Raw genomic sequence first — 22,960 nt, 5'->3', positions numbered from 1 at the left:
AAATTTCAGTATGACCTTTTTAATCAACAAATCACAGGCAAATTCTCATTTTTTGCTATCTATTTAATCTCATTACTGTCTCAGAGAAGCAAGTGTGATTTTTAAAGAGTGATATTTTTTTCCTATGTCTCTACTCTCAGAAGTGCTGATCCTATAGCAGACTGGAGACAGATCATCTTAAGCAGAAGCCATCTTGTTTCCGCCCATCCTGCTGCTGCAGAGATCAGATCACCTTCAGCGATGAAGATAGGTGGAGTATTTCCCAGTGTCTGCAGAGGTTTCTGTGTGTGTGAGTACATCTGCTGAGTCTCAGTCTCAGTAGCGTGTGACACTACTCCGCACGCCTGTCTGATCGCATTAGACACTGAGACGGTCATTCTGGACGTAACCCCCCCGGCCCTTCTGCATGGCAGGAAATGGGGCCACCTTGCCTGATGCCATGGCAACCTGACGGGAAGAAGCAAAAAGGACCAACCCTTGGGGTTTCCTTTTGCATATGTGTGTGATGGGACATACAGACATAGTGAAAGAGAGAGAGAGAGAGCCGGGAAAGATCTGAATGAAAGAATGAATGAGAGACAGAGAGAACCACCTGAGTGGGTTAGTGAATCTGGGATATAAATACACATTTGAGAGATTACAGTAATAAAACTCTAAAGGAATCAAAAATGTAAAAGACTAAAATAGATAGAAAAATTAATCTCTTTACACTCTTGGAACTATCCAGTTAAGAAGGATATAATCGTTACCATAAAATAAAATAAAATAAAATAAAATAAAATAAAATAAAATAAAATAAAATAAAATAAAATAAAATAAAATAAAATAAAATAAAATAAAATAAAATAAAATAAAATAAAATAAAATAAAATAAAATAAAATAAAATAAAATAAAATATGTATTCTATTATTTACTGCATATAATAATAGCATAGATATGTTGCATTTTATAGTAATGCTAATGGTTTTATAAAATAAATATGCACTATATTATTATATACAGTGTGTATATATATATATATATATATATATATATATATATATATATATATATATATATATATATATATATATATATATATATATGATTTTTGCATGTGTCTGCATATCATCCTCATGATACAAAAAAATTTACTTGGTGGCAATAAACGCTATTGTGGGACAGATGTTGTTTGATTCACTGTCTTTATTCTAAAAAGTTGTGCCACTCGGCTCAGTGACCAAGTGAAGTGCACTGAATGAATGGCTCAGATTGTAATTTAAGCGAGATTATCCAGCCAGCTGTTCACGAGTCTGGTGCAAAAGTTCTGCTGCTAGATTTTCGCATTTGAGCTTTTGAAAGTGATTATGTTTGTTGGAAACAAACAAGCGTCCTGACAGTTGTATTTACAAGGTGCCCTACATTTCACACTCCGCAATGTACATAGAACATAATAATGCCTTCCTACTGCAAACCATTAAAATGTAATGATATGAAAATGTACACATGATACATCAGAGTAAAGTACAACAATGGAGAGCAAGACAATGGTGTCGTTCCCAGTGGATGTGCTGTAGTACAGCGGTGATTGGAGATTAGGAGGGTGCGCAGCCGATAACCCTTTGGGGCTGATCTCTCTTTAATACACTTTCCTTTTCTTTTTATTTGCCATGCCTGAACACAGCCCCTCACATCTGCAAACGTATTGGAGCCGATGAAATATTCATGGATGGGTTATTAATTATTGAGAGCACTGCAGGCAGGTCTTTAATTTTCATCCTTGCCTTTTACTATTGGGTAAAAAAATGGAAAAAAGCAGCTGTTAATTGGTGTGAAGGAAAGATGCATATGGGCCGTCACAATTTGTCAACACTTTGTGACCTAATTTCTGACCCTTCATCACCTTCTCATGCACTAATATAAATTGGCAATATCAACATGACAGTTCAAGTGGATAACCTGCACTGTACAAACTGTTTAACTAATATAAATCTAGTCTACTATGGCTAATAACTGTCTGGTGCTGCATGAAACTTAAAAGAGATGTAATGTGATGTGGAGTGTTAAGAAAACATGTTTAAGAAAATTAAGTTTGGCACTACTAATAGCACAGTTTTTAGACACTTACATGACTTAAAGTGTAACTTCACCGATTTTCAACCCGCTTTGTATTGTTACAATGTTGGTAGTTGAACAATGTTAACTCGTTTTCCATGTTACTTGGACCAAGAAATTCCCATTTATTTGTCACCAAATAAATGAGTTTTGCATCATCTGCTTTTGACAGCTCCAGGGCTTTCATGAAGACTACAGATTATACGACCGCATTTTTGTATCCCCGCCCATGGACAGTCGGATCGACAGAGGGTTATTAAAGGGTTAGTTCACCCAAAAATGAAAATTCTGTCATTTGTCACACTCATGTCGTTTCACTCCCGCAAGACCTTCGTTCATCTTCGGAACACAAATGAAGATATTTTTGATAAATTCGAGGCTCAGTGAGGCCTCCAATGCCAGCAAGATAATTAACACTTTCAGATGCCCAGAAAGCTACTAAAGACATATATAAAACAGTTCATGTGACTACAGTGGTTCAACATTAATGTTATAAAGCGACAAGAATAATTTTTGTGCAAAAAAAAAAAATAAATGACTTTATTCAACAATATCTAGTGATGGTCGATTTCAAAACACTGCTTCATGAAGCTTCGAAGCTTTATGAATCTTTTGTTTCGAATCATTGATTCAGAGCAAGCATCAAACTGCCAAAATCACGTGATTTCAGTAAACGAGGCTTCGTTACGTCATAAGCGTTTCGATATTTCCATGGTTCACCACTGGGGGGGCGCTCCAAACCACTGATTTGAAACAAATGATTTCTTTCAGTTTTTTCCATGCATGAGCTAAATCACTGTGTTGGTGTTTGAAATGTTGACAACAAACACAGGTTTTTCAGATTTTCTCTCCATATTTCTGTGCCGCTGCCTACAACATGCTGGATCCTTCACTGGAAACCGAAAGTACCGGGAACAATAAAGTCGACACCATTATCACTAAAAGTTTGCTAAAAAGTATTTCCTACTAAACCAAGGTAGAATTTAAATCTGTTAAATGCACCGAACACACTACAAGATAATCGGGCTGATTTTGGGCGCAGTTTCTTCCCTTCCGACAATCCTAGGTAAAGTCATGATTATCTTGATGGTTCTACAGATTATCTTATCAGATTTTCCTGTGGTGTGATGTGTATTAAGAGTGATCCAATCTGCTCGGAAGAACGTCAGGGATGCACAATTCTCAAATCATAAATATCCAACATGTTGAATATTTAAGATCAGAAATCCTCTGTGTGGGGAACTCAGAGGACAAAAGCGCACACACGCATTAGATTTAGAGATGCACCGATCGACCGGCCAGGAATCGGAATCAGACGATTTCCCGAACGATCATCCCAGATCGCTGACCAACCGGTCAGTATCACGACTTTGCAATTCTGAGCCGACTGTTTTGTTACCAGTGGTACAGGCAATAAAGCTGCATGTTCTCGCTCTCTTCTCTCCAACGGCGAAGTGACACACACCCGCCTCCTCTTTCTCACTCATTTGCTCAGGTTAAATTGTGCTTGTAATTCCTGCAAGTTTCACGCTGATCTATATAAGTGGAGCGCACAAGCTGCTTCTCAGTCTCAAACAGCTTGTGAGTCACAAAGTACCAAAATGAGTGAAATACATTCAAAATTGTGTTAAAATGCCAGCCTTGGTGAGTATTCAGTTAAACAGTCAGATTTGGAATGTTAAATAGAGTTGAGAATAGAATGTTGAGAAAGAGAATGCATGTTGTGTAACAGAATATTGGATCCGTGCATAATCTCTTAAAGTAACAGCAGTCCAATATTCCTGTCATGTTAATCAAAGAACAAGAGACAAACAAAATCACTTTCTGCTCTTGACAGAATACGTTTTATAACTTTAATTGTAAACATTTATCTGTATTTAATTTTTTACAATGAAGACTATCCAGTGTTATTTTACATTTGATTACTTTAATTTCTGTAGTATTTCTTACCTGAATAAAAACCTACTTAACCTGAAAAACTTAAAAGTTTCATAGCTTCCTTTATTCTATTGCATTTATTTATGCTGTTGTTTGCAATTTGTTTATTTGTTCTTATTTTATTACTGATTTCTTACTTGTGCTTTTTAAATGAATATAAACTTTGTGTTGAAGTAGATTTTTTTTTGTACATGCTGTCAATTATAAAGAAAATCGGCAAAAATCAGTATCAGCAGGTCACACTAACAAAAAAATTGGAAATTGGAATCGGCCAAGAATATTGCAATCTCTAATTAGATGGAGTTCATGATGGGGTTCACGTGGAACGAAATGATAGCCAATCAGAAAGCGAGGCTGACGGAAGCATGATAATGACTTCATACAAAACTTTTTCTTTTTTCCCTGCAAATTTTCTGTAAAAAGCAGTCCAAACACTATTATCATCATTTCTTCTCGCCCATCGTCCCCCATGTTTGTTTACTCTAAAGTCATGTTTGACCACAAGAGATTTTGCGCGATTTCCTGTGTTCACAGTCAGGAATCTGGCTGTTTGTGAATGAAATCTGTTAGTGTGTGGTGTGCTATCTTGGTCACATTACATGTGGTCTCTCACATTTTGAAAATCTGATAAGATTTTAAAATCTTTTAGTGTGGGCAAGCCTTAAGCGTATCCATAGCAAACTGGGAGAATTTTCGCACTTCTACAGCATAAACAGCAAAATTTTATTAAAAGTCTATTTTGCCAGCAGTGGCACATGTATAACAGTCAGAACTAGATCTTTAAGTTGACGTGAACCAGTATCGCTATATATTTCATCATAGCAACATCCAAAGCTGTAAAGAGACCCAAATAAAAGCTGAAAATGTGCACTGGAGCTAGTGCAGCGCTGAAATTAAATGGCATGCATACTGAATCAAAGAAAAGCCAGTGTAAGCATTTTTGCAAGAGAAAAACACTTAAAATTCAAAGCTTTCTCTTTTTTTTAATGCCAATAAATGCAATTGTAGGGCCTACTAAGTTATTTGCCCTATCACCGGGCTGCTGGGGGTGAAAAACACTGAGCATTAAATGTAAAGGCCCAGAAGACAACTCATCCACATACACCCACCATACAGCAGAGACCTGTCCATGAATACACTTACTGGTGTATAAAAAAAGGACAGAGAACTGTTGCTGGGAGAGTGGGCTGAGTGCATAAAATAGACTTATGAGTCACTGTTTAAATGTCTCTAATGAAATATTACAGAGTAAAGTTAAGTTCTGGCATTATTTGAGGCTGTAAAACTAACATAAACAATCTCTGGCAAGAGTCAGCGTTTACTAAACAGGGTTGTGTGCTATTGTGCATTGAACTGAGCATGCCAATTCATATCTAAAATTTTTTCAGTTTGAATTTACAGATGTAGAATTAAAATGGAATGAAATTTAAAGGAGTGCATATAAAAGCTATGGCTCATAGTTTTAATAATAATTTAAAAAATTCATATCCATACCCATATCATGCACACAACATATGAGTTATTTCCATAAGAAAATATTATTAATCAGTGTTTAAAATATAATTCTATAGTTTTTGGACTAATGAAATATATCTGTTGTGTAACTGTGTTAAATTTCTTTCGATGTCTTTGAATTTAAAATTTCTATTCCTGCAATTCCAATTCCACTTCCTGTGTGGGGTGTGGCTTATTTACTCATCATCTGAAAGGAATCAATTTTTAAATTATAAACCTAAAATTAAATAGTATTAAAGGGGACCTATAATGCCCGTTTCACAAGATGTAATATAAGTCTCTGGTGTACCCAGAATGTATCTATGTAGTTTCAGATCAAAATACTCCACAGATCATTTATTATAGCTTGACAAATTTGCCCCTATTTGGGTGTGAGCAAAAACACAGTGTTTTTGTGTGTGTCCCTTTAAATGCAAATGAGCTGCTGCTCTCGCCCCCCTTTCCAGAAGAGGGCGGAGCTTTAACAGCTCACGCTTCGGTTGCTCAACAACAACAAAGCTGGAGAATCTCACGCAGCCAAAATGAGGATTGTCAGTAACGGTGTTCAGCCTTACATTGTTCAAACCGGAGTCGACACTGATGGAGAGACTCAGTAAGAAGTTACAACTTTTAGAATGAAACTGGACTTTTCTGAACGGTTAGTGGATAAATTTATGTAGTTGCTGTGGCGATGATTCAACTCATTGACTAGCATGTGCCGTCATGTTCATCTTTTGTGCAAATCCAGTGCTGAATTGACCCTCGTTTGTGAAGCAGTCCGGTGTAAAATGACGGCATGACAACAACACTCTACTACAACAACTCTTCCTCTTCTCTAAAGCAGCCCAACATGGCTTCACCCCATTTGTTGTGTGTTCTCGGGGGTGGGGTTTATGTAAATTTTAGGGTTAGTGACGTCACCAACCTGGGAAGAAGCTTATTGCAGTCCCAACCAGCTGTTTGCTGTAGTTCTTAAACTGAGAATTCTTTAAAAGAAAATATCTCCTTTTGCATTGAACTTTAAGCGTCGTAACTTTGCAGATGTTGTTTATGATCTAACAGCAACACTACACACTAACTAAAGTTAAAAATGTGAAATATAATCAACCACCACTTTAAATGATAAGAGATAGGAGCTGCTTTCTCACAGTCCTCTTTTATCTTTCTTTGATTGAACATTAAGTGCCCTGTGAAGCCGAGAATCATTTCTGATTAAGAAGATAAAGGATAAGAAGTGGACTGGACAAGAGAGACAGAGTGAAAGTGAGCGAGACAGATAAGCCTAAATGTTGACAGAGACATGCAGTGATGGAGAGAGATGGAGCTGAAAGCATCTCTCAGGGGGCAGGAGGACTCGGTCAAGGACATGTCCAAGAGTTTTTCATGTTCATTTGTTCTGGGCCACAAAAGACCTGATGCATTTCTCCACCCACAGCACCACTGGCTCTCAATAACCTCTCCAAACTAATGCAACAGTACAGCCCTCTGTACAGCCCAAACTCTTCAGTGCATTATGCAAAGCACCAGCAGCGACCCTTTCACCACTCAGGCTGGAGAGACGCATCCCACATCCAGCATGGTCCAGAGGTGAGACACTTCATCACACACATAACACAGAAACACAGCTCACATAGAGTTTGAGTTTGGCATTAGCATTTGAAACGAACACATTCACTAGAGAACCCCTACAAAGAAATATTTTATATTTTATTTAAATAATGTATTTTTTTTTTTTTTAACTAAAATGTGTGTATATATATATATATATATATATATATACAAATAATATAATGTATATATATATATATATATATATACACATAATATACTGTATATATATATATATATATATATATATATATTGATACCATGGGGAAAAAACTCCCATATAGATTTTTTTATTATTATCTCATAATTTGGCAGCAAGTATATTAGGCTGTTGTCACTTTAAGACATGACGCATGGATCCATTATACTGTTACACATGCATTTTCTTTCTCAGCTGTTTATTTTCACTTAAAACACAACTGACTGTGTTTACATGAATACCCACGAAGATCAGCATTTTGACATTATTTCGTGTGTATTTGACTGTTTAAGCACAAAAAGCAGCGAAAAAGAACTCAATTTAGTACTGAGAGGTGGCTTTATGTGTGCGCACTTTGGGTGTAAGAACAAAATCTACAGGAGTGAGTAAAATTATGTGCAATACGAGCAATCCCACGGCGAAATTCAAGCCTCGTAACACCAACAATATTCATCCGGAGCAAATGAAAAGAGCGAGTGAGGGGAGGCGGGTTTGTTTATATATATATATATATATATATATATATATATATATATATATATATATATATATATCTATATTATAAAAATAAAGCAGTCCTGGAAATTGCTTTAGAAGTTGCTTTGGAGAAAGTGTCTACCAAATGCCTAAACGTAGAAAAATAAAAAATAAAAAATAAAAATAAAGTAAATAATAATAATTTAGGTTCATGGACAATAAAATATCACTTAGTAATTGTCAACCACTGTAGGCCAAAACTGTTGTCAATTTACTATACAAAGATCTGGCAGTAAAATCTCACTCTGGGATTCTATCATTAAAGCAATAGGAAACAGGGAAAGAAGCCCAAGGAAATAAATCTGCACTTAGTAATCAAATGGAGTGTGAGATCACATGAACTGAGGATGTAAGCATCCATTACGACTGTTAAGGGTTCCTGTGCCGTCTCCGCTGCGTTCACTCATATTCCCACGGGCCATTTTCTCCTGGTTTGTTACTTCTGCACGGTTTTATTTAGAGCAGCTATAATTAAACAGCGCATTTTTTGTTCAATGCATGCAAACACAAGACACATCACTGCCAAAATTGTCAACTATGCATTGTTTCTGCTTCTAAATCATATCTTCTAGATGTGTCTAATATGAAATTATATAAATAAATACAACTGCACTTCAATAACGTCAGATTATTTTGTTAATTTTAGATGAAACACCATTACCGATAAAAATATTATTATTTATAAAGTATTTTCACAAAAGACAGTAAAGAGTTTTGATGGCTCCATATTAAAAGTCTAGGTCACAAAGGTTAAAACATAACACTTTAAATTACAGTGTCATATTTCACATGTTACCATAACAAATACTACAGTAAGACCAATAAAGAGCTTCACAAATTTACTACTCAGTGTAATTTTCTCAGTAATTACTCTGTACATTATCACTGTAATTTAAAGTGTGACCCACATGAAACATACACAGACTAACATATAAATCATACAAACAGACAAAGCTGGTTTCTAAATATTTAAGGCTCTTAAAATGCTTCCTGAAGGGTCACTGAGAGCAGGTGAAGCCCTCCATAAAAAAAATCAAGCAAATCCAAAATAAAGGGACGAGCTCAGAAACTTCAGAGCACAACCTTCCAACTCTTAATACATACAGCACATTTACCAGCAGTTTAATTCCCTCTACGAAGAGGCATGAGTTAGTGAGTCTTAACTTCTGAACTGAAACCACGAATGCTAAAGAGATGCTCTGCTTTCAGAAACGCCCTTACCTCCAGCGATTGTAGGATGGATCCGATCCAGGGTCTCACTCTCACCTATTTCTCTACTATTATGTTGCAATTTGAGAAAATAATGTAAGCAGTTGATTTGATTTGATTTTGCGTTTGCTTATTTTATCCTAAATATGAAGTCCATCATCACCCTCTCGGTCCGTTCGAAAGCTTGCCTCCGGAGTGAAATTATTCTCGCATCACCAGCATCAGCATCGCTCCCTTATGCATCTTTTACAGTGTATTTGAAGCGCCCCTGCACGCTGAGGCCACGCCCCCTCGCTGCTTACCCTTACGCTGTCGTTAACCAATGGGGGTGTCAGGCCAGGTCGCTCCGCCAATGACGCATAGGGGGCGGGGCATAGGTCTATCCCATAGCAATGATGTAATGGTCCAGTTTTCGCTCTCGCTCCAGGTCGAGCTCTCCTGCGGCAGCGGCAGCATCAGCGCTGAGGTCACACTGGCTCGTGTTTCTGTTTAACACTAAAGCATGATGTCAGAAATAACTCGTAAACCTTTTGATCCTCTCGAGACCGAGATTTTGACATTCGTAACAGTGTTCGATAAGAAACGTATTTAGTAACCGTATATTTTTCGATATATTTTTTCTTTTGTTTATTCATTTTCATTTTTAATAACATTATTATTTTACATTTTTCTTTATTTTTTTGTTTTCAAATTTTGTTCATCCATTTTTTAGTAATCTATTTATAGTTATTTATTTGTCAAGCTTTGGAAAGCTTTTTTATTTATTTATTTATTATTTTATTTTACTACATATTTTGCTGTTTTTTATTATTTTGTTTTTTTTTTGCTCATGAATTTAACATTTATTATATATTTTTTCTTTTGTTTATTCATTTTCATTTTTAATAACATTATTATTTTATATAATTTAAAATCTTTCTCTATTTTTTGTTTTCAAATTTTGTTCATCCATTTTTTAGTCATTTATTTGTAGTTATTTATTTATGTATTTGTTTGTCAAGCTTTGGCAAGCTTTTTTATTTATTTATTATTTTATTTTACTACATATTTTGCTGATTTTTATTATTTTGTTTTTCTTTTGCTTATGAATTTAACATTTAATATATATTTTGTTTATTATATTGTGACCATCTGAAACCAAGCAAACAAAAAGTTTTTGACATTTTTCATGCATGTGGATATAGATTTTTGATATTTTTCTCAATTTTTTCCCCTTAGTAATATTTATTGTATTGCTTTATAATATTTTGTTGTGTTGTTTTTATAACACAAGCAATAATAAGGCAATCATATTCTTATTTTGTTCATCCATTTTTTTTTATTTTGAGTAATCTTTATAATTATTATTTCTATTTAGTTTATTGATTATTTGGAAAAAAAAAAATTTATTTATTATTTTATTTTATACATATTTTGCTGTTTTTTTATATTTTTCTGATGATTTTTTGTTTAATCTTTATTATATATTTAGTTTATTTTATTGTGATAATCTGAAACCAAGCAAACAATTGACATTTTTTTCATGTTTTATATGTGGATATAGATTGTTAATATTTTTCTCTATTTTTCCCTTTATGTTTAATAATATTTATTGTATTGCTTTATAATATTTTGTTGTATTTTGTATTTCAGAAAATAATAAGGCAATCTTCTTATTTTGTTCATCCATTTTTTTAGTAATCTTTATAATATTTGTATTTACTTTATTTATTGATTATTTGGAAAGCTCATTTATTTATTTATTATTTTATTTTTTACATATTGTGCTGTATTTTCTCTTTTTCTTTTTCTCATGAATTTTTGTTTTAACTTTATTATATATTTTGTTTATTTTACTGTGATAATCTGAAACCAAGCAAACAAGAAGTTTTTGACTTTTTTTCATGTTAAAGATGTGGATATAGATTTTTGATATTTTTCTCTATTTTTCCGCTTTATGCTTTGTAACATTTATTGTATTGCTTTATAATATTTTGTTGTTTTGTTTTTTATAACTCAAAAAATAATCAGGCAATCATATTCTTATTTTGTTCATCCATTTTTTGTAATCTTTCTAATAATTATTTATATTTACTTTATTTATTGATTATTTGGAAAGCTTTTTTACTTATTTATTATTTTATTTCACTACATATTTTGCTGCTTTTTTATTATATTTTTTTTCTCATGAATGTTTGTTTAACATTAGTTAATTTTATTGTGACAATCTGAAACCAAGCAAACCATGTTACGTATGTGGATATAGATTTGTTATACTTATTTCTCTTTTTTTCCTTTTTATGTTTAGTAACATTTATGGTTTTGCTTTATAATATTTTGGTTATGTTACATTTTTTACAACTCAAAAAATAATCAGGCAATCTTCATGATAATCTTATTCAGTTTCTGCCAGCACCGTAGAAGCAAAATTCATTGCGAGTTTCAAACAAGTCGTCGCATGTGTTTTGACTGTGACAGATTCAGTTCTTCAGATTTATTTTGTCATAATTAAAAGTGCAGCCTTCATATGATGAAACGCTTCGGGACGCCTCTCCTCTCTACAGCTCTTCAGCAGCTGAGAACAGTTTGATCAAAAATCCTCTGCTTTTGTCACTGTAAGATTGTACGGCAACTTTATAAGATTGCAAAATAAAAGATAAGAACCATCAACCTTTGCTCTAATGAACATTTTGCAGGAAAGGATGTATTTTGAGCATTTTATTTTACACTGGGCTCATGAAAGCAGCTTGAACGCAACAAAACCAAGGGTGACTAATAGCTTCACCCATGGGGCTTTGCCAGAGGAAGATCATGTTTACAGCCTCATTACATAACAATAAAAAGTCATCTTTCCTCTCTGCTGAAGAAACAAATTCTTGTAAAGCATATGGAAGCATGAGATGTCATTGTTGAGTCATTATGTTTGGTCATATCATGTCTCTAATTTGCTCATAGTCTAATCAAGCATGTGAAACTGTTTCAAAACAATCAATTGGCTTTTTTCATCACAACCTTTGTCAAGCAGACTATATTTGTTACATTTCCTTCTGAAATGGCTTTAAATAAATTCATTCTGGATGGACCCACAGGTCAGTGTGTGCCCTAATACACCAGAACTGGGTTGAGAACAGATTAAAAAGATTTTGAATAGATAATGAAACATCGGGCATTTGATTTTTATTCTTGTTATCTTGCTGAGCTGATTGGCTCCATTTTTGTATCTCTTCTCATCCACTAATGGAGGAAAAAATTCACTGACCTTCCCATGATCATAAAGGCCTTCGTTTTTTCTTTCTATTTTTAATCGGCATGCTTTTCACAGATCACACAGATCAGATTGTCAGTCTGTGAAAAGAAATTTCACAACACCAGCGAGATGCTTCTGAAACCTTTAAATTTACATTTATGTTGTTTGCAGATGCTTTCTCACCAAAGTGACATTCGTGTTTGTACTGCCAGCTTAATAGGAAGCCAGGGATACAAATCGAGCCCTCAGACAAAACCTCAAAGTGCTATGCAACAGAACACTTATTTATTTGCAGGTTTGCTGTATTTCTGCATCATATACTTTGATGTGCAAAAGATATAAAAATACACTCTTGAAACCTCTACATCAAAGGTATGTTCCAGGTTCAATGCACGGCATGTAGGATCTATCGACACTGGGTGACAAGCTGTCGATTACCAGAGATTTTTTTTTTATTTGAAAAACCACAGGAAAAGATCGACAGTAATGCACTTACATGTAAGTCTATGAAACATGCAGCGCATATGTTTGTTAAAGCACTTTTTTCATGATAAAAGTAATTATTTGATCCGTATCATTCTTGGAGTGGTGAGACCATTTTCCTAGCTGTTAAAAAACAATTTACTGTGCACACAATTTTTGATTGAGTTTTCATAAACATCTAATGATTTTCTGTGGCAGCGTTTCACAGATGCTTTTGATGGAGTTTAATTTTTATTCAATCTGAAACATAATTTAAAGCAGTGTAAAGATTTTTTTCAAGCCAAAATATGTTGAAAACATACATACATACATACATATGTACCTATATATACACACACACACATATAATTTTATTATTATTTATCTATATTTATTATATGTATGTGTGTGTATGTATGTATATATATATATATATATATATATATATATATATATATATATATATATATATATATATATATATATATATATATAATTTTATTATTATTAATTTTACATTTACATATAGAATATACATATTACATATAATGTTACATATAATATATTACATATATATAAAAAAACATATTAGCATAATAATATATATATATATATGCAGCGCCCAGTTTATGGCCCAGTTTAATAATGTAATAACAATGACAGATTGCCCTTGTCCTATATGTTGTTTTATAGAGCACATTATTTAATAGCTACTTCTAGAGAAAATATTAAGTAAAAAACTATGCTGTTAATGTCCTCTCGAAGAGAAACCTGTGGCTGTTTTACAGCTTTGCCACGCTCAATGAAAAACAATCACATCCTTTGAAATCTGGGATTAAGTGGGATTAAGCAGGCAAATATTAATTCCCACAGAGCCGGTCCGTGGGACTTCAGAGGCCCGCTGACACACACACAGACAAGAGAGTTTCATTTACCAAGATCAGAGAAAAGACTGTCCTACATGCTACAGCCAAGTAACCTTTCAATGCTATTACTTTTCTTTTTTTGAACAATGCCATGCTTTATGGCGGTTTTATGTTGTGTGTTTTTTTGGGGATGTAGTTGTGTAGTTGGAGCAGATGTAGAGCTGGAGTGCTGAATCATGAAGTGCTGTGTAACAGGATGAGCCAGTCCTACACACTGTACAGACATGCTTCTGACTCAGTGAAGGCCACTGGGGACCAGTGTGAACTCGAGAAGAGACAGAGGGTGTCTGTTCTGTCATTATAGAACCAATCTGAATGTTCAAACATATATTATTAGACTCTTTCTGTGATGTTTGTATAATTTTGATTAGTTTGATTAGTTTCCATTTCATTAAAAAACAGATGTGACACATCAAATTATGGGGATTCACAACACCCTAGCAGTGTGTCGGTGAGTTTTGCACAGGCAAACATCACTCACACTTGCCCTATATGCCCTTGCAACTACTCACAACACTACAGCAACTAAATAGCAGCGCCCTGGTAACCATGTTGTGCCAGTAAGTTTTACATTGGCAAACACTACTCACATTTGTTTTTAATGCCTTGACAACCAGTCAGAACACAATAGCAATTGCACAACATCTCACTAGAATCCACTTAACAAGAACACCTTAACAATTATTTAGCAACACTGCATTGTACCAATGAGTTTCGCATGGGCAAAAACCACTCATATTTGTCCTTTATGTCCTGGCAACCAGTAGACCACTATGGCAACTGCATAGCAAAACACTACACACCATTTATAACACCTTAGCAACTGCATAGCAACACCCTGACAACCACCCACGACACAGTAGCATTGTGCTGGTGAGTTTTGCACAGACAAACACCACTCACATTTGTCCTTTGTGCTCTAGTAAACAGTCAGAATACTATGAAAACTACATAGTAAAGCACTAGAAACCCATCAGAACACATTAGAAGCTGCATAGCAGCGCCCTGGCAATAACTGACTAACACCACAGAAATGTGCCAGTGAGTTGTGAATAGACAAACACCACTCATGTTTATCCTTTATGCTTTAGCAACCTGTCAGAACACCATGGCAACTGCATAGCAACACACTAGAAACCACTCAAAAGACCTTGGCTACTGCATAGCAACACCCTGGTAACCATTCATGACACACTAGCATTGTGCTGGTGAGTTTTGCACAGACAAATACCAATCACATTTGTCCTTTAAGCTCTAGTAAACAGTCAGAACACTTAGGCAACTGCATTAGACACCACTTATAACACCTTAGCAACCACATAGCAACACCCAAGCAACCGGCACAACTCGCTTACATTGTGCTGGTGAGTTTTGCACAGACAAACACCACTCACATTTGTACCATGTAAACAATCAGCACACTATGGCAACTGCATAGCAAAGCAGTAGACACCACTTATAACACCTTAGCGACTGCATAACAACACCCTGGTAACCACCTCACAAAACAGTACCATTGTGCTGGTGAGTTTTGCACAGACAAACACCACTCACATTTGTCCTTTGTGCTCTAGTAAACAGTCAGAATACTATGAAAACTACATATTAAAGCACTAGAAACCCATCAGAACACATTAGAAGCTGCATAGCAACGCCCTGGCAATAACTGACTAACACCACAGAAATGTGCCAGTGAGTTGTGAATAGACAAACACCACTCATGTTTATCCTTTATGCTTTAGCAACCTGTCAAAACACCATGGCAACTGCATAGCAACACACTAGAAACCACTCGAAAGACCTTGGCTACTGCATAGCAACACCCTGGTAACCATTCATGACACACTAGCATTGTGCTGGTGAGTTTTGCACAGACAAATACCAATCACATTTGTCCTTTAAGCTCTAGTAAACAGTCAGAACACTTAGGCAACTGCATTAGACACCACTTATAACACCTTAGCAACCGCATAGCAACACCCAAGCAACCGGCACAACTCACTTACATTGTGCTGGTGAGTTTTGCACAGACAAACACCACTCACATTTGTACCATGTAAACAATCAGCACACTATGGCAACTGCATAGCAAAGCAGTAGACACCACTTATAACACCTTAGCGACTGCATAACAACACCCTGGTAACCACCCCACAACACAGTACCATTGTGCTGGTGAGTTTTGCACAGACAAACACCACTCACATTTGTCCTTTGTGCTCTAGTAAACAGTCAGAATACTATGAAAACTACATATTAAAGCACTAGAAACCCATCAGAACACATTAGAAGCTGCATAGCAACGCCCTGGCAATAACTGACTAACACCACAGAAATGTGCCAGTGAGTTGTGAATAGACAAACACCACTCATGTTTATCCTTTATGCTTTAGCAACCTGTCAAAACACCATGGCAACTGCATAGCAACACACTAGAAACCATTCAAAAGACCTTGGCTACTGCATAGCAACACCCTGGTAACCATTCATGACACACTAGCATTGTGCTGGTGAGTTTTGCACAGACAAATACCAATCACATTTGTCCTTTAAGCTCTAGTATACAGTCAGAACACTTAGGCAACTGCATTAGACACCACTTATAACACCTTAGCAACCGCATAGCAACACCCAAGCAACCGGCACAACTCACTTACATTGTGCTGGTGAGTTTTGCACAGACAAACACCACTCACATTTGTACCATGTAAACAATCAGCACACTATGGCAACTGCATAGCAAAGCAGTAGACACCACTTATAACACCTTAGCGACTGCATAACAACACCCTGGTAACCACCCCACAACACAGTACCATTGTGCTGGTGAGTTTTGCACAGACAAACACCACTCACATTTGTCCTTTGTGCTCTAGTAAACAGTCAGAATACTATGAAAACTACATATTAAAGCACTAGAAACCCATCAGAACACATTAGAAGCTGCATAGCAACGCCCTGGCAATAACTGACTAACACCACAGAAATGTGCCAGTGAGTTGTGAATAGACAAACACCACTCATGTTTATCCTTTATGCTTTAGCAACCTGTCAAAACACCATGGCAACTGCATAGCAACACACTAGAAACCATTCAAAAGACCTTGGCTACTGCATAGCAACACCCTGGTAACCATTCATGACACACTAGCATTGTGCTAGTGAGTTTTGCACAGACAAATACCAATCACATTTGTCCTTTAAGCTCTAGTATACAGTCAGAACACTTAGGCAACTGCATTAGACACCACTTATAACACCTTAGCAACCGCATAGCAACACCCAAGCAACCGGCACAACTCACTTACATTGTGCTGGTGAGTTTTGCACAGACAAACACCACTCATATTTGTCCTTTATACTCTAGCAACCACTAGAAACCACCTTGGCTACTGCATAGCAATGCCCTGACAACCACCCACAACACGCTAGCATTGTGCCAGTGAGTTCTGCATGGAAAAACACCACTAACATTTGTCTTTTATTCCCTAGCAACCAGTCAGAATGTCATAGCAACCACATAGCACTAGAAACCATGACTATCATTATAAGTAAAAGTGTCCAAATGAAATCTCTCTCATGCTCACAAAGCAAATAACCACAATATTAAAGTTAACAAGCTAGTACAAACCTCTGCACAATCAAACACAAATATTACATTTGTGCATACTGATATGACATTTCCAATGTCTCATTTTTGCAGTAGATTGAGTGCAGTTATTTATGTGAAGATGTTCGCTGCGTTTATGAGACCTTGCTGCAGTCATGGCTTCTAATGACTGTCATAGCGCCGCAGATCGCCTGTTCTCCCTGCCTCGTTAGGGCTCGACATTGACAAAATAGGTCATTGTAATTCAGTATATGCTAAAGGACACAGGAGCACTGGAGCGAGGAGAAAGAAACCCATGAGAGAGAGAGAAACCAGGATCACCGCAGGACTCTGTTTCACATTGGGTTTGAAAGGCATCTGAAATCTGGCTTTGCACAATCACACACAAGCTTCTATTCTGAGTTATTATGAATTTTTTAACAAGGTTTTCTTTCTTTTTTCTTAAAGCAGCCTCATTTTCTTCCCCTTTCCACTCATTTTTGTTATACAGAGGAAAAGGTCATTGCATAAGTAGCACAGAAAAATATCACTGCAGAACAGGGGTATTTTACCTCTTATGAAACCAATATTCAGACACTAATTAACCGTGCTGTCTCAGGCCTTTCAGAGACCTGCTCAAAATGACAGATTAATTATTACAGAATGAACAATTTCATGAGATTTCACATTGATATGGCAATTTGGTCATTTTCATGCCATTTGTGTCTCCATGACTTACTACTGACATAATTAACTGGATTTTAAAATTTCCCACTTACAAAAATCAGTCCCATTATGATGCTACATAACCTAGAGTTTAGTGCAAAATAAAACATTAGTTTGTTTTTATATCAACAATTTTCCAGGTCCCCATTTATCACAATTCCATTGAACTGATAAACAATTATTAAAGTCATTTTTACTTTATTGAAAATTTTCTTGCATTTTCTCCCTCAAATTCTGACCAACCCTGCTTTGCTGTGGCAGCTTTTTTCCTAATCATTTTGGCATAATGTTTAAAGTCACCACGAAATCAAAATGGACAATTCAAATTTTTTATGGAATATCGCATCATTTATAAAAAATGACTTATCTGTGCACATCATTATTTTTATATATTTATATTATTATTCATTTATATGCCCTCTTAATCTTTAATAAACATAACATTCCCTCTTGCAGTGACATCTCTTCTCTGATGATGTGTTTACAGGCGTGAGGGCGGAGCAACCAGTCACTCACATGAGATCAACCAATAGCAAACCACAACAATCCAGCCAACCACTCAATTCCTGATACACAACATCAAGACCTGGCCTACAAACAACAAGGAAGGAAAGACTATCGCAACGTATATTTTATGCCGACTTTGAGGTAGTGATTTTGACCACATGGTTTGAAAGACATATAAGCATATGGATTCCAAAATTACTGTAAGAAAGTTAAAATAGCGCTTTAGGATTTGGCTTAAAGCAACAAAATATACAGTAACTATTATTAAGCTATTCTTTGCAAAATATTTTTTTTGAATTTTAAAAGTCATCTGGAGTTTTTGGGAAACCTGTGTGAAAACAGTCAATATTTTTACAATTTTGTAATTGCATAACACACAGCATCGTGAGGTAAGTTCACGCCATGTCGGAATTACCTTTATCACGAGATTCCGACCTGTAAAAAGCATTCACGTCCTCATAGAACTCATAATTATAACTTGTAAACTCTGAATTTTCGATGAACTCCAACTTGTACCATGTGACTGCTACAGATTAATTTTGCCATTGATAGTGTTGCCATAGAAACACGACATTCCAAGGACGTGTTGAAGGACAGCTGAAAGCAGAATGTCACATGTTGTCATCTTGTGATTATGACATGGGGCCCTATCATACACCCGGCGCAATGCGGCGCCAGGCGTAATGCAAGTGTTTTTTGCTAGTTTCAGCCCGACACAGTTATTTTCACGTCCAGTGCCCACGTTGTTTAAATAGCAAATGCACTCACGCCCATCTGTTCGCCCATGGGCGTGCTGGTCTGAAAACGAGGTGTGTTCAGATGCATTGTTGGCGTGTTGCTATTTTGAGCCAACTGAAAACAACTGCGCCATTAACCAACAAAAACCTGATCTAAAGTCAATGGCGCAGTTTTTATTTTTTTGTTACTTAAAGGGCGCGTTATTAATATACACCAATAGGCGGGTGCAGAATGCACATACACTGTTACACACAAAGGCACACAAACATGCCAAATATTACCATGTAAAAGATTATTATTGTGTACATAAAGATAAAAATGCCTACATGTCATAATGAATAGTCATTGCATGTATCAGAATTACCAATTTGCAATAATGACAAATGAATTTGGCTAATTATTTGACCAGTTGCGACAATACACACATGTATTTAAACTGACTCGTAAGGTTGAGGGTGTCTATATTCCACTATGTAAATAGCAATCTGCCATGGTCCGAGCACACCAGGATTTTAAAGGGAATGGGAGATGACACTCTTTATTGCACATTACGCCCAAAACACACCCATGACTCATTAAGAGACTATGCTGTCAAAAACAACCCAAGTTGGGTTGAAAATGAACAAACCCAGCGGTAGGGTTAAATGTTTGCCCAACCTGCTGGGTAGTTTTATTTAACTCAACTATTGTTTAAAAATTACTGTATTGCTTAATTAAAATGAACCCAAAGTATGTTGGAAATGAACATTTATTAATGTTCAATGAATAATTATTAAACAATAAACATTTTATTAAATTGCTTATTAATAAATTTATATTAATAAACTATTAAATTTATATTAATAAAATATTAAAGCTTATTAAAGGGTCATGAAACCCTAAACCAAAATTTCTGAGATTTTAACAGAGGTATGTGTGTTGAACACCATTGAAGACAATGTTAGCATCTGTTAGATTTAATAGTAGGGGGGAAATGGTTAAATTTTAGTTTTTATACGCTATTTTCATCTTCCGGGTTTAAAATCTTCATCCTGTCCACGTCACAGGCTGTGACGTGGCAGAGCACGATAGTACTTTGATGACTCATTGGTGTTTCATAATTATTAACGAGACTGGAGTTTTTTATCCAATGAGAAGACACTATCTTAATGACACCACGTGGATCTTTCCAATGACGAGGACGGTTAACGGCACTAAACAGCGAGAGACTGACTGACTGACGGTGCGTGTCCGTTGGCGCGGAGCGAGCGGGTAAGCGCGAGTGTTTTCGGTTCATTTCTATGGAAGTTGAGCCGCGCGTAAGTTAAATGTGACGCTCAACTTCCATAGGAATGAATCTAAAAATGCTCTGGTCGCTTGCTCTGCTCCAGTCGACACTTAGCCTGACTGACTGAGCGTGTTGCAGGTTCGGCGCATAGATCTATGCTATGTATGCAAGGTTTTTTTTAAGCGTTATTATTTTTTTCAAATATATGCATGTATAGTGTGTATATAAACAACTATGTATTTTATAATGACTGTAATTACACATGTACATTAATATGTTTTAAATAGAATTACGATTACTGTAGGATATATGTAGCAGGGCATTCAGTAACTCTTGAAAAGACAAAAATAAAGTGTCAGTGTATTTCATTAGATTTTAACTTTTCCAGTTTTTTAAAAAAATGTAGTATTTCCTCACGTTTTACCACTGATTTTTAGTGACAGTCGATATGCATGGGCTACTGGCGATGAGAGTTTCCCCCCTCTCCTCTCCCCTCTTCTCACAGCCACCACGCCCATTTGAGTTGCATTTTTCAAAAAGATTGTGAGCTAGACTTGAGCTGAAAGAGGGGGGTTTCATGACCCTTTAATAAACATTCACCTTTTGTCTATTATTGTTGCCTCTAATTGCATCTGGTTTTTAATTTCCCAACTATTTGGGGTTCATTTTAAGCTAGCCATATAGCAATTTTTAAACAATAGTTGGTTTAAATAAAACTACCCAGCAGGTTGGGCAAACATTTAACCCAACCGCTGGGTTTGTCCATTTTCAACCCAACTTGGGTTGTTTTTAACCCAGCATTTTTTAGAGTGTAGGCACAACCCTTTTGGACCTTGCCCCTGGTGCGCCAACCATTTTTTTCACTAGCAAAAGTGGATTCGGACATGCCCTAAGTGCACATGCGCCATTCACTAAGAACGTTAAAATAGGGTGAACACAGTGTAATTTCAGTACCACTATATACTGTATGCAAAATAAATAAGTCTACAATGGGACAGTGGAAAAATATGCTCTACTCAAAGTTCCTTTTCAATAATAATAATTTCAACTGTAACCTTTCCAAATGAAATGTCCCAAAACAATTTGAATACACAAAAGGCAGTTTCTAAGAACAACCCAATTATCAGGCCTTCCTGTACATGAACAAGGACATTGAGCTGTGTTTGCAGCTTTGACAGCAGTTCTTAAAAACTAAACATCAGCAGTTAATAAACCAAACAGAGGAGACACGTATTCAGTCCCCTGATATGCGTTTAGGCCTTAACTCATATTTTCCCCTTCCACCCTGGAGCGTGCTCATTTAATCTACAGGATTATTATTGTTGCTGGAGTTGTGGATCCATGTTGAACAGACATAAACCAAGAGCGCTTTCAGGTGGTGGCGTAAACAGACTGTTAATTGGGAGTTAATGAGCCTTACTGACGATCTTCATCTGTGGGACCTTGGGTGAGGTGCAATTAAAGCAAACCTGCAGCGTGAAGTCCATTCAGCGCAATAAAACCAGCGACCCGATGCTCGGGTCTCTCATGAGCCATCTGCAGCTGCGCCCAAGGCACCAGGACAATAAAACAAGGCCTTATGCTCGCAAATATCATTTATTCTACAGTCTCTGCTTTGTTATTTGAAATTTACAAAGAAGAATAATTCGATTTTGGTCCTGCACTTTTATTTGACTGTGACTCTATTGAGCTGTTCATTGTTATTCCATGTAGTGTGCTCTAGTGTACACTTTACATTCTAGCAAATGTACTGCAGAAATATAAAGCGAAGCATGCTACACACAACCACAGTTCATGAACTAAAAGTTCTACCTGCAAACTTTCTAAAACGTGCTTTATCTTCAGAAGGTTATTCCAGGTTCTTCTCAGCTGCATCTCTTCATAATATCAACAGTTCGTTCCCGTCTCTCTGTAGCTTACGGCGCCGACATCGTCGTCAACACGTTAAAAAGAAGCCTGACGCTTTCATCATTCTTTCTGTTTGCATTTCAGAAGAAATGAAAGTCAGTTTTTTGAGGAGCATTGTGGGGTTTGGTTAATCAGCGTGCTGTGTGGGGGTCTTACTGCGCCTGAGTCTTAGCTCGGCTTTAATTAATATCTATTCTCTCCTCCCTGAGGCCTGCCGTCCCGGAGGAGGCATGACATACAAAACCGAGTCCCTCAGGGATTTGTTTTTGGATTTTTTTTGTTAATATTCATGTTCTCACACCAGGAAGAGGCGTGTATTATTTCATCCAATTTCTGAGGTTAAGAAAAAAAGAGGGATTATTTATGGGTATCTTGCTCTCTTTGCTCAATCAAGTGGGGTTTTTTTTAGGCTGTTGGTGTCTTGATAATGCAGTTTTTTTAATCAGACAAATTCTATTTTAAATTTTAGTTTGTATGGCGTGACCAATAACATTAAATTGTTGCTAAACAGAGTCTAGTGATCTTTTTTTT

The 22,960-nt window shown here is 36.1% G+C and overlaps 1 protein-coding gene across 1 annotated transcript in view; it reads right to left on the bottom strand.

Annotated features, from left to right (window-relative positions):
• elk1 (ETS transcription factor ELK1) overlaps positions 1-22,960 on the bottom strand; it is a 49,239-nt gene that overhangs the window by 6,425 nt on the left and 19,854 nt on the right. The gene's annotated exons all lie outside the window — the stretch shown is intronic.

Source organism: Chanodichthys erythropterus, chromosome 9 (assembly GCF_024489055.1).
Source record: "Chanodichthys erythropterus isolate Z2021 chromosome 9, ASM2448905v1, whole genome shotgun sequence".
Classification (NCBI taxonomy): domain Eukaryota; kingdom Metazoa; phylum Chordata; class Actinopteri; order Cypriniformes; family Xenocyprididae; genus Chanodichthys; species Chanodichthys erythropterus.
This window is presented reverse-complemented; position numbering and strand designations above follow the sequence as displayed.